This window comes from Zalophus californianus, chromosome 12 (assembly GCF_009762305.2).
Source record: "Zalophus californianus isolate mZalCal1 chromosome 12, mZalCal1.pri.v2, whole genome shotgun sequence".
NCBI lineage: Eukaryota > Metazoa > Chordata > Mammalia > Carnivora > Otariidae > Zalophus > Zalophus californianus.
In genome coordinates, this window is record NC_045606.1 from 107,112,838 (window position 1) to 107,125,993 (window position 13,156).

General features: G+C 54.7%; 1 pseudogene; it reads left to right on the forward strand.

Moving 5' to 3' along the window:
* Nucleotides 1–7,194: 7,194 nt before the first annotated feature.
* On the forward strand, nucleotides 7,195–9,355 carry LOC113914392 (annotated as a pseudogene).
* Nucleotides 9,356–13,156: the final 3,801 nt, after the last annotated feature.

Genomic DNA, 13,156 nt, shown 5'->3' on the forward strand with positions numbered 1-13,156 from the left:
AAAGAGCAAAGCAGCTTCTGGGTGACTGGGAAACTCTAGGATCAGAATGTTGTTGGTAGGCAGTTACTGTGACCTTAGATTCTGAACCAGCTCCTGACACCTAGACTAAATACATTTCAGATTTAGAAACTTCAGATAGAAATTTTGTGTCCATGATGACAAGTGAAGAGTATGTGTAATCCCTAAACCTAACCGTAACCCCTAAATTTTTTTTAAAGATTTTATTTATTTATTTGAGCAAGAGAGAATGAGAGACAGAGAGCACGAGAGGGAAGAGGGTCAGAGGGAGAAGCCGACTCCCCGCCGAGCAGGGAGTCTGATGCGGGACTCGATTCCGGGACTCCAGGATCATGACCTGAGCCAAAGGCAGTCGCTTAACCAACTGAGCCACCCAGGTGCCCACTGTAACCCCTAACTTTAACCCTAAAACTTAACATGACCCTAAACCCCAAACAGGAACCCTGAATCCCAATCCTGAAATTGAACCCCCCACCCGAACTCTGAATCCAAGCCCTGAACCATGTACCCAAACCCTAAACCAGAAGTCTGAGTCATGAGCCCTGAATCCAAACCCCAGCCAGAACCCAAACTCCAAATTTGACCCTGAATTTTAACCCCTAAGCCCTAAGTCTTAAACCCTAACCCTAAATCATAAGCCTAAAGCCCTAAACTCTAACTCTAACCATTTATCCTCATCCTCACCCAAAAACCTCACCCTCACCCTGATCCTAACCCAAACCCTGATCTAGAACCCTGCCCCAAACCTGACTTTGAACCTAAAATCAAACCCTTAACCACACTTTGTTTATGCATTCACCATTGATGGACATTTGCGTGGTTTCTACATTTTGATTATTGTGAACTTTGTTAAGGTTGGGGGTTAGGGTTAGGGTCTTGGATTGGGGTCAGGGTCAGGCTTGAAATCAAGTTCAGGTCAGTGTGTGTCTGCATCAGGGTCAGGGTCAGGGTCAGGGTTAGGGTCATGTCCCGTGCCACTGTTCGGGCCAGGGAGTGTTGTCATCCATATTGTTTCCAACTAATTGTTCCTTAGCTATTTTTGGAGAAGTTGGAGGGATATTGGGCTCCATTCAGCTTGAATTTTCGGGATTTAAATGGCTTCAGCTGGACCCAGGGAGCGAGCAGGTGCTTCCACTGAACGCTGAGCTCACCTTGTCCTGCACTGCCTCCCCCGCCTGCAGAGGGCGCACGACCCCAGCTCCCGCCCGGAGCCCAGAGCCCGGCCTGCGCAGCCGCAGTGACAGGAGCCGGACCTCCTCAGAACCTGAGGTGGAGGCTTCTGGGGGCCGTGGGGCGCGTCTACGCTGACAGGAGCCCGGCCTCCTCAGGACCCGCTGTGGAGGCTTCTAGAGGACACGGGGCGGTGTCCGCAAGGACAGGAGCCCGGCCTCCTCAGGCCCCGCTCTGGAGGCTTCTGGGGGCCGTGGGGCGCGTCCACACGGACAGGAGCCCGGCCTCCTCAGGCCCCGCTCTGGGGGCCGTGGGGCGCGTCCACGCTGACAGGAGCCCGTTCTGCTCAGGACTCGCTGTGGAGGCTTCTAGAGGACATGGGGCGGCGTCCACGCTGACAGGAGCCCGGCCTCCTCAGGCCCCGCTCTGGAGGCTTCTGGGGGCCGTGGGGCGCATCCACGCTGACAGGAGCCCGGCCTCCTCAGGCCCCGCTGCGGAGGATGTGGGGCCGTATCCACGCTGACAGGAGCCCGGCCTCCTCAGGACTCGCTGTGGAGGCTTCTAGAGGACACGGGGCGGCGTCCGCAAGGACAGGAGCCCGGCCTCCTCAGGCCCCGCTCTGGAGGCTTCTGGGGGCCGTGGGGCGCGTCCACTCTGACAGGAGCCCGGCCTCCTCAGGCCCCGCCGCGGGAGGACAAGGTGAGGAGAAGCCGTCTGAGCGGGGACCGCGGAGGGGGCCCGAGCTCACAGGACGCAGCGGAGGAAGGGCGGGTGCGCAGACCGTGGGGTGTCCGTGGCTCTGTGTGCGGTGACGTGGGGTCCCCGGGGTGCCGTGCGCGGGGCTGTCGGGGCTCCGCTCTCCGGCCTCGGATCCGCTCCGGCGGCCCCCGCGTCCGTGTCCACGCGCACCCGGAGTCGGTTCCTGGGGCTGCTCCCGCGGTCTGCGGTCCGGGCCGGCCGCCCGCCGCTGTGCTCCGGCTCCCCCGCCTCGGCCCCGCGGCTCCTCCCCGCGTCCACACCCGCGTCAGGGCTGTGGGTTCCGTGTCTGCGAAGACCCCGCTGGAGGCCCGTAGCGGCGGCGCGGACTCTGCGGACGGCGGGGGGAGAGTAGACATGTCCGCAGCGTGCGCTCTGCCCTGAGCGCAGGGCGTCTTCCCGGCGTGTCTCCCGCGACGTCCGCGTCCGTGTCTCACGGGGTCGGAGAGCAGGTGTGTCGGCTCCTGGGGACGTGTGCTGCTCGGTGTGTGGTTCTTCTCGATGCGGCTGTGAAGGAGCCTGTGCTCCGCGGGTCTCGTCCTGACGGTGTGTGAGGAGCGCCTGGAAGTGCACCGGATTTTTGTCTCTCGGTTTTGCTCCTTGCCAACTTACCGAGTTTATCCGTCCTGTTGACCTTAAACTGAAAGTGCCGGTCGTTTTACCGGCAAAATGGGTTTCTTTGGGAGGAGCAGAGACTTGCCGTCGGGACAAGCCAGCTCCGGCCACATCGCGGACGAGAAAGGAAGGAGAGGAACAGCGTGTCGTGGGGAAGGAGGAGGAAGCGGGGGGCGCTGTTCCGACGGGAAGTCCGCCGGAGAGAAGCAGGCTTCGGGGTGACGGCGGCTCGCCCCCCTGAGCTGCAGGGAGCGTGGAGTTCCTGGAGGAGCGGACACCTGCGTCCTCCGCTCCGGGGCCTGTGACCGATGGGTGTCTGCTGTGGAGGCTTCCGACCCCGGGCCTGTGACTGACGGCCGTTCCCGTCACTGACCCTGAGCGGCGGGCTCCCCCCTCCGGCCTCCCTGCTGGCGTCCCCAGTCCCCTCTCCTGAGGTGCCCGTCTTGCATTTTCACAGTTCTAACCAGGTTTTGGGGGAGGGTTGTGGAAAATGGGAATTCCAGATCCCACTGCTTCTGCTGCCCGCGAGACACAGGGGCTGCTGATTGAATCCTCCCGCGAGTCTCTCGCTACCACGTGGCCTCCTTCAAGGGGAGTGGGCTCTCCGCGGTGGGGGAACCGGGTCTGGGAGGGCGCGGCCTCCGTCACAGTCTGGTGTCGTCTCTGCTTCCGTGACCTGGTGCCGCCGTGGTGGTTTGAAGAGTCGTGGACTCTGCGGTGATTTCAGAGTGCGGTCAACCGGTCACCGCAGCACAAATACGCTTTATCTCCACACTCAGTTGCCAGCTGTCCTCTCCTTACCACATTTACCACTTCACACGGGGTGCTTCAGGGCGTGTTACCCCAAACAGGGACACTGTCCCGCGGAACCACCACATACCCGTAAATGAGGAAATCATTACAGTTTCCACATTATAACCCAGACCACAGACCCACTTCCACTGCCACCACCTGCCCCACATCCGAAATGACCTTTTCCATTCAGATCCAGTTTTCTTTTCCTGGAACTGCTCCGAGACTTTCCCTTATTTGCACAACCCTGATGGATTTAAGGATTTAAGGATGGATTTAGAGCCATTTACAGACGGCGCTAATCTGAGTGGTATTTTCTGTCTGGCTTCTGTCACTTGGGCTGTTTTCAGTGTCCATCCACGTGGTGACATGCATCAGTCCTTCGTCCACTTTTCCACCGTGACTAAACATAAATAACCTTTACCATCTGAAACATTTCAGGTACACAATGCTCTGGCCTTAGCTGAGTTCCCACGGTTGTACCTCATTCTCCAGAACATGTTCATTCTCCCTGAGGGAGACTCTGTATGCATTAAACACCCAACTCCCCGTGATTTCTCTGGAGAAGGGTCTATCCAAGTCCTTTGTCTATTTTAAAATTAGGTTGTCTTTTGTTGAGGAGTTGTAAAAGCTCTTTACATATTCTGGACAACAGACTCTTACTAGATACATCATGTACAAATATTTCCTTCTGGGGGCTGTCTTTTCACTTTCAGGATAGTCACTTCTGATGTACAAAGATTTGTAATTTTTTTTTTTTTACATTTTTTTAAGAGCGAGGGAGAGAGAGTGTGTGACCGGTCGGGGGCAGAGGGAGAGGGAGAGAGACTCTCAAGCAGGCCCTACACTCAGCGTGGAGCCTGACATGGGGCTTGATATCATGACCCTGAGCCTGACATGGGGCTTGATATCATGACCCTGAGCCAAAATTAAGTTAGATGCTTAACTGACTGAGCCACACAGGCGTGCTGAAAAGATTTTTAATTTTGAGGATCTTATTTTATCTATTTTTTCTTTCTTTTCTTATGCTTTGGTGTCAGAGCTAAAAGCTTTGCTAAATCCAAGGTTATGAAGATTTATCCCATTTATTTCTTCTAGAGTTTATAATTTTACCTCTTACATTTAAGCCTTTACTTATTTTGAGCTAATGTTTCTATGTTGTATGAGGTAAGGGTCCAGTGTCATTCCTCTGCACATGGATAACCAATTGTCCCCCATTGTAATGTTGTCCACCCTTGTCAAAATTCAGTGGACCATAGAAGAAGGGGTTTATTTCTGGTCTCAGTTAAATCCCACTGATCTGTATGCATACCTTTTGAAAAGGGTATGCATAACAATAAAAATTGTTATTTATTTATTTAAAAATTTTTTAAATTTAAATTCAATTAATTACATATAATGTATTATTTACTTCAGGGTGAATGCTTACCTTTACGACAGTATCACAACGTTTTCTTTACTGTTGCTTTGTATTAGATTTGAACTTTGGAAGTATGACCTTTCACCTTTGATTTTCTTTTTTAAGATTGTTCTGGCTATCTTGTGGTCCCTTGAAATTCCATATGACTGTTAGGATTAGCTTGTGCATTTCTTCCCAAAGATTTGTGAATTTTCTTGCGAACACATTGAATTTCCACATCGCCTTGTGTTCTACTGCCATCTTATCAATAGTATGTCTTTTCAGCACCATGGGGTGTCTTCAGAATTATTTAGGTTTCCCTTACTTTCTTTCAGCAATGTTTTGTAACTTTCAGTGTACAAGATGTGCACCTTGATTATATCTATTCCTAAATATTTGGTTAATGCTGATGTTCCCTAAAATGGAATTGTTTTCTTAAATTCCTTTTTGGATGATTCATTGCTAGTGTATACAAATAAGAGAGATTTTTGTGTATTGATATTTTGTCCTGTCACTGTGCTGAATTAGGTAACTGGCTGTAATCATTTTTTGTTGATTCTTTAGGAAGCTCCATGTAAGATGATGTCATCTCTGGTCTCTGAATAGATAGAGTTCTAGTGTTTCCTTTCACATGTGGATGCCTTCTTTCTTGGCTTATTCTTCTGGGTAGAACGTTCAGTCCAACATTGAGCAACAGGTGAAAACCAGCATCTTGTCCTTGTTCCTGATTTCAGAGTAGAGCTGTCCATCTTCAGACTTAAGCATGGTGTTTGCTAGAGATTTAATGAGAAAATTACTCCTTATTCCTGCTTTCATGAGTATTTGTATCAGCAACAGACATTGGACTTTGGTTAGAACATTTTCTGCATCAATTAATATGACCACATGATTTATTAAAAATTCATTGTGCTGTATAACATTGCTTGTTTCACTCTATTGAATAACCTTTGAGGTGTTTGTGCAGAGCCACTTGCTTAGGGTGCACAGTCTATTTATGAACTCTTGGTTTTGCAATCCTTCTGATCTGGCTTCTTACATCTCTTTTAAGAAAGGTACAGGAATGTATTTTGCTGATTTTGTCAGGTTGGTAATAGTGGTTAGGGTTAGGCGTTAGGGGTTAGGGTTAGGGTCTCCCTGTCCTCTGCTGCACAGAACCCATTCTCCTCTGGTAACTAGAGTGATATTTTCGGAACATAACCTTTGGGCCTTTCTGTGGTCTGCTCCCCTCCTGCCCGTCCTCTCCAGCCTCACCTCTTCTACCACAGCCACCCTTCTGTGGGCCACCCAAGTGTGTGGTAGTCCCACATGTGCCCTGGGCCTGACTACAATGTGCCTTTGCTTTTGCTGTGCCCTCTGCCAGGATCACTCTTCTATCCCCCTGCTTCATATCTGGCTTGTTCTCCCATTGGCTGGGTCTGGGCTTGCCCTCTGGTGACCTGACTCATGTCTGCTGGTTGAGTGTGCTTATCCCCTATTTAAATGTAGTGCCCGCCTTCCCTGTGTGAGTGATTTACTAACGTGCTGGGTATGGGGCAGGCCCAGGGAAGTAGCCTTAGTGCCTATGCAAAAAAATCAGTCTCAGAGGGGCTCACCACACTTGCTGACAATGGGGGAGTTGCTGTCCTCACAGGGGGGAGCAGGTAGTACCCTTAAAGGGGGACCAGCCATGGGACGTGGTTGGAAAAGACTTTGAACACTTTGGGGCCAGGGAGATGTAGACCTGGACCTGGAAGCTTACACCCTTGGATTCAAGCCTGGGGCCTAAGCAAGCCCCCTCTTCTTCCTGGTGTCGTTCTTTTGCCTTCCCTGTCCACGGGCTGGACCTGATTCCTGATTTGGCAGAGTTTGAGGGTGACCCCTCCTAGGAATACCAGTGGCTTACTGAGCACCTTGTCAGCAGGCTGCCCAGTAGCCTTCCAGGGAGGACCCTACAGGAAGTGGAGACAGGTCTGCGGGGGCCAGCGGCAGCCCACTCATAGCAAAGTGGGACAGGTGGCCGGCCCTGCTGATTCTACCCGCTCTGCAAGACATAGAAATGAGGGCTGTGCCCAAAGGTGCTTCCTTCCTGGAAGGTGGGGACGGGTTCTGCAGGGGGGGCGGCCAGTGGAGGGCACCTGCAGGGTTTGCCCAGGAGCTCAGCACAGGGGAAGTGTTCCTGGCTCCAGCATGCTGACTGTGGGGCTGCCTGGGTTTCCAGCCTCCAAAGCCTCAGGCTCCCCTTTGTAAGACGGGGTGCTGATGGCCCCCATCTCTAGGAACAGACATTAGGGAGGCCCTGCTGGCAGATTCCCTCAGGAAGGTCAGGAGGTGGCTGTTGCTTAATGCAGCCCAGGGCCTGCCCCCTTGACGAAGGTGCACACGTCCATGGCCCCCAACTCTGGTGTCCTGCTGCCAGCCTCTGGCAGTGACCCTCTTGCTGCCCTGTCCACTGCCCCTGTGGATGCATGTTCTTCCTGGAGCTGTTCCTGCAGACGGCAGAGAAGCACTACATGGTGGGGCACGGGGTCACCTACTAGGTTTTCACCAATCAGCCGGCTGCCGGGCCCCGTATGCCCCTCCCGGTGGGCCAGAGGGTGGTGGTCCTCATGGTGGAGACAGGGTCACTTACTACGTCTTCACCGACCAGCTGGTTGCTGTGCCCCATGTGCCACTCTGGGAGGGCCGGAGGGTGGTGGTCTTCAAGGTCCGCAGCGTCCTGCACTGGCAGGATGTGTCCATGTGGCACATAGCGATGATCAGCCGCTTCTGCGAGCAGCGCTTCCTCTGTGACGTGGATGACCTGGTGTGCGTGGATGTGGATGTGGGAATGAAGTTCTGAGACCATGTGGGCATGGAGATCCTGTTCCCCCTCTTTGGCACCCCACACCCTGGTTTCTACCGGGCAGCCCATGAGGACTTTAGATACGAGTGCTGGCCACAGTCCCAGACCCACATCCCCAGGGACCAGGGCAACTTTTACTACATGGGGGCCTTTTTTGGGGAATTGGTGGTGGAGTTTCCCCGACTGACCTCAGCCTGTCACCAGGCGATGGTGGTCAGCTGGGCCAATGGAATTGAGGCTGTGTGGCCCGATAAGAGCCACCTGAACGGGTACCTGCTGGACCACAGGCCCACCAAGGTGCTGTCCCCGGAGGACCTGTGGGACCCACGGCTGCTAGGCTGGCCCCCCCATCATTCCCCGGGTCATGAAGAAGCTGAGATCCATCGCTGTGCCCAAGAATCACCAGGACACCCAGAACTCATGAGGGGCTGTCCCCGGAGGAGCTGTGGGACCCGCGGTATTGGGCTGTCCCCTGAAGGACCTGTGGGACCCGCAGCTGATGGGCTCGCCCCTGTCATGAAGAAGCTGGGAAATTTGGGCCATGCCCAAGAATCACCGGGGCACACAGAACTCATGAGGGGCTGCCCCCAGAGGCCATGCAGGACCCACGGCTGCTGGGCTGGCCCCTGGAGGACCTGCGGGACCCGAGGCTGCTGGACTGGCCCCCCATCATTCCCTGGGTCATGAAGAAGCTGAGATTTGTGGCTGTGCCCAAGAATCACCAGGACATCTGGAAGTCACGAGGGGCTGCCCCCGTCTCCATCAGGGGGTGCTGCCTTGAGCGGAGCTGTCAGAGCAGATTCCTACTTCTGTCCCTTTGAGGGAAACTGTGGAGCCCAGCACTGCTTGCATGGGCACGCCAATGCCCCAGCCACCCCTGTGCACAGGAGGCCTGCCTGGGGGCACAACTTCCTCTCTTTGTGGTCACTACATTTTGATAATTTCTGGGTCCTTTGCAGCTGTGAACGGCTCCAGTTTTATGTCGGATGTTTATCTGTGTCAATGCTGAGCAACCATCTTTAAAAAGAACAATTGGGGGAAAAGGTTTTCTCCGTGGTTCTAAACAGACATCGCCTGTTGGGGCTGGGAGCAGCCCTGTAGCAGCCATGGAGCCAGAACGGGTGCTGGCTGGGTTTTCCCTCCCAGTCCTTACACCTCACCGTGGCCATGGGGCTTCAGGGTCAGGGGTGCACTGAGCCACCTCTCAGACCCCCCAGTGCCCTCACTACCAGAGGCCTTGGCCGTGGCCACTAGCTCGGCCTCCAGGAGCGTGGAGCCCTCTGGGCTATATAAGGTTCCTGCCTTGGTTTTAAATGGCTATTTCTGTGCTGGTGTTTGTGAAATGTGGGCACTCGCTCTGTCTGGATGCGTGTCTCCTTGGGATTCCTCAGTGCCCACCAGTGGGTTTGCACTTGTGCACTTTCTCTGGACCATCTGCCTGCACTGTGTCTTAGCAAGCACTTACTGAGCTCAGTCACCCAACAAGGGGCAGAGCATGAGAGCGAGAACTAAGATACAGGCTCCCTGCTCCTGGGCCCTCCAGGGACTCACGATGGCCCCGACTTCCTGACTCACTTCTTTTGTATTGTGGTATAATGGACATACAGCTGATACCATGAAGCGCGTTTCAGTGGCAATAAGTATATTCCCTGTTCTGCACCGGCTACCTCCGTCCATCGCCACAATGTTTTCATCATCCCCAACTGAACCTCTACCCACGAGACCCTAACCCCCCATTCCCTTTCCCCAGCCCCGGCACCCAGCAGCTCCTTCCACCTCTGTGATGGGAGTGCTCTCCATCCCTCACAAGTGGGGTCCTCCAGTGTCGGTCCTTTAGGGACTGGCTTATTTCACATGGCATAATGGCCTCAAGGTCTGTCCCTGTGAGCCTGAACCTGACCCCGCTTTTCCCCCAAAAGTGTGGCTCAGCCCTCTCCTGTCTGAGCCGAACCTCCTCAGTCCCCTCTGCTCCCCTCACCTTCCTCCTCAGCCTGAAGATGATCCCAGCCAGTCTGCAGCTCTGAAGACCTGTCCAGTCCGGATGCCAGGCACATACCCCGGGGGCCTCGGGCCTCACCTGTGCCCCATCTGTCCACGTCAGGTGCCTGCCCCCCTCCCCCAGCTGACCACCTGCACCTCCCACAGGTGTCCCCATCTCAGAAGAGGGAAACACCAAGTCCAGACCCTTGGAGTCCTCTGGGACTTCTTGCTTGCTACCAACTCTCCCAGCAGTGAAGTGGCTACTGGAGGACATTCAATGTCCAAAACATTTAAAGGCATACGTGAGTCTCTGCTGCCTAAGGCAATGGATAACAGTTGGGGCAAATAGAAACCAGGCAGAATCACCGGAAGAAAGGCTGAGGAATGAGGAGCTTTAGGGAAGAAGGGTCTGGAAGCTCTGACTGCCCCTACCTGACCTTCAGATGCTCCTCAGTTACTCCTGTGCCTCTGGTATCTTCCTGGAACCCTGACATGGCTGTTTTCAGACAGCTCGTCCAGCAGCACCCTCAGTTTCTGGGAGGTGTATTTGCTGGAATCCACAGTGTGTCCTGCTGCCCCACCGGGATCGCTTTTTGAAGGTGTATCGTCCGGGCCATCTGAGGAGCCAAGACTGTGGGTCTGTGACCTGGAGGGATTCTGAGCAGAACTGGTGGGATGGGAGGGCTGCAAGGCCCAGAGGCAGGTTTCCCGAAAGCCGACTGGGGTCCCCGGCATCCTACCGTTTTTGAATCAAAGCCCTGAGATCTTTAAAATGCCAGCAATGTTACAGCATGGGCCAGAAAAGCAAATGTCCCTGTGCACCCAACCCCACCTAAACTATTGGCCATTTCTTGTCGCTTGAGCTGAGGTCAAAGGATTGGGAGTCAGGGCTTGAGGAGGGTCCTGGGCCAGACTTTGTATGTGGGGGACAAAGGCCATCCAGACAAGCTTGTGCTGAGCCTGAGGAGGGGGTCTGTGTGGAGACCCCAGCTGCAGGCACTGCTGTCCACGGATGCCCCTCAGCCTGCCCCAGTGCACCTGCTGCTGGGGGAGAGCCTATCCCCTCCTCTCTGCCTGAGGGCTCTCTCCTGCCTCTGAGGGTTCTCTCCTGCATCAGGTGCACCTCCTCTCTTGCCAGTCACTGTCAGCCTAGAGCCTCGGAGGGTGGCTACCCTGACACCCTCCAGCCCTGGGGACAGAGCTGCTGTGGGTGAGATGCGGTCTCCCAGCAGGTCTGAGCACCAGGCCCCCATAGTGCTCACTCTCCTCCTGCAGGCTCACTGTGCCACATCCTCCCTCAGTCTCCCTGGGCCCAAGTCTTCCTCTGCTCGCGGACCATCCTTGACCCATGCTCCACACGCTGGGACTGGGAGCAGGTCGTCTGGACCTTCTGGACTCTCGCTTCCATGCCCGTGACATGGGTACAGTCTGGCCTCACAGACTGCTCAGAGGAGACCCAGCACAGGAAGATGCAGGCCACTGCAAGAGAGATGCCAAGTGACCCAGAGGGAGCACACAGTCCTTGCAAAAAGCACTGGGCTCACGGGACCCAGCATGGGATGTGGGCGTCAGGCCAGGGGGCACAGGGAGTCCTGGTGGGGGTGGCACTGGTGGGGAGGCCATGGAAGGGTCCCAGAAGAGGCAGGAGACAAGGAAGACGACAGGATAGAGCTTCCCAAGGAGGTTGATGGAAGGATCAGAGAATCGCAGAGACCCTTGGGAAAACTCAGAGGCCCTGGAGATGTTGGCTGAAACGTGTCATTTGGTCAGAAAAGTTGGGTCACAACACCCCAGTCGACACTGGATGATTTACTCTTTGTTGGTTCTAGGAATCAGTAGGTACCTGCCAGTAGAACTCACATCGCATGAAGTCTAGGATATACTTACTTTTCATCACTTTTCAGGACTAGATTTTTCTAGAGGAAGTGCTAAGCATGGGTCTCTCCATTCTTTGTGCAACTGACCTGTTTTCAGGAGCAGATTCCTGGTGCTCATCACCAGTGCTAGCCCTGAGGACTGCCCCGTCACCTCCCACAGTGGACGTGACCATGTGGTTTGTGGGGTGCTCACTGATGAAGCCCCAGTGCTCAGTACACAGCAGGGACCCCAGATCCTCTGCTGAATGAGGGAGGATGGGAGAGAGGGAAAGAGAGAGGGAGGAGGGAAGGGAGGACGGGAGGGGTAGAAGGGAGGGAGGGAGGCAGGGAGAATGGGAGGGAGGCAGGGAGGCAGGGAGGGAGGGAGGGGTGGAGGGGAAGGAGAGGGAGGGGGGAATGAATGAGGGAGTGAATAAATGATGCAGGGAGGGAGGGAATGAAACCACAGAAGCTGGATCCATACCTCAGGAGCCATTATTTGGGGTAAGGTCCAAGGGCATCACAGCCCGGGCCCTGGATGGTGGCTCAGGGCACGTCCATCTGTCCTCCCAGTGCTGACCTTCCTTCTCCTTGCACCCGCTGTCATCCTGGATCCTCTCCCCCTCCTCCTCAAACAATTCTCAATGTTCCCAGGAACAGCGTGGCAGGAAGGGGGGTCTCAGGAGGGGCTTCCCGGATCCTGTGCCCCGGATGACACTGGGACAGTAGCTGCAGGGCATTCTATCATGAGGACGGGGACCGTGGATCCCGTCCATCTCCTTGGGCATTAGTCTTGGTCCATTCCCTGCTCTCTCCAGCACCGCTGTGATGAACACTCCTGACAATACATCTGTGAAAACCGAGCCAGAGTTTCCGGGGGTGAGTCCGAGGCTGAGCATACCAGGTGATGGGTGCACCTGTGGCCTGGGATGGGTGCTGCTCACTGTTCTCCCAGACAGGGGTGCCTGTCACCGTTCTCTCCAGGGGACCTCTACTTCCTCACGTTCTCCCCAGGGCTGCTGGTCCCCAGACCAGACACCTGCCGGTCTGAGGGTGACCAGCGCTGCCTCCATAGGGTTTCCTTTGCCGGAGCCCTTCCCCAGGAGCTCCCGCATCTCTGACCCATATTCCCTGCGTGCCTATCCTTCCGCCTTGGACTTGCATGTGTTTGGTCTCCGTCCCTGTGGAACCCAGTGACTTGGAGCGTGGTTTGGACCAGAGTCAGGTGAAAACCTTCTCTGGCCTTGGGTTCTGAGCAGTGCTTTTGCCCTTTGTGGTGTGTCTTCCAGCTTTCTGCATTTCCCTGGTTTCTGTGTGGGCCACAGGAGGAACCAGCGTTTCCTGTCTGGGGTCAGGCTGTGGTGGCCCAGAGATTGTGCCCATAATTCCTAAAGTGGCCTCTATGATTACATGTGATGTGCAATCCATCGGGATTTCAATATCAAATAAGTGAAATTCTATGTCAAGTAAACACAGGAGAAAACGAGTCCCTTTTGAAAATAGGTGGGCAGACACAAAGGCCCTTACTGCGTGATTCCACTTATGGAATCATCCAGAACAGGTAAAAGAACAGAGAGAGAGAAAGCAGTTTAGGGGTTGCCAGGGTCTGCGCTGGGGGATAAATGGGCAGGGAGGCCTTCTGGTTCGGGGACTCCTTTGGGGAATGAGATATTCTGCAGCAATGTTCTGGGGTGTGGTGGCACAGCGTTGGGCATGTACTTAATACTCATGACATGTTCAATTGAAAAC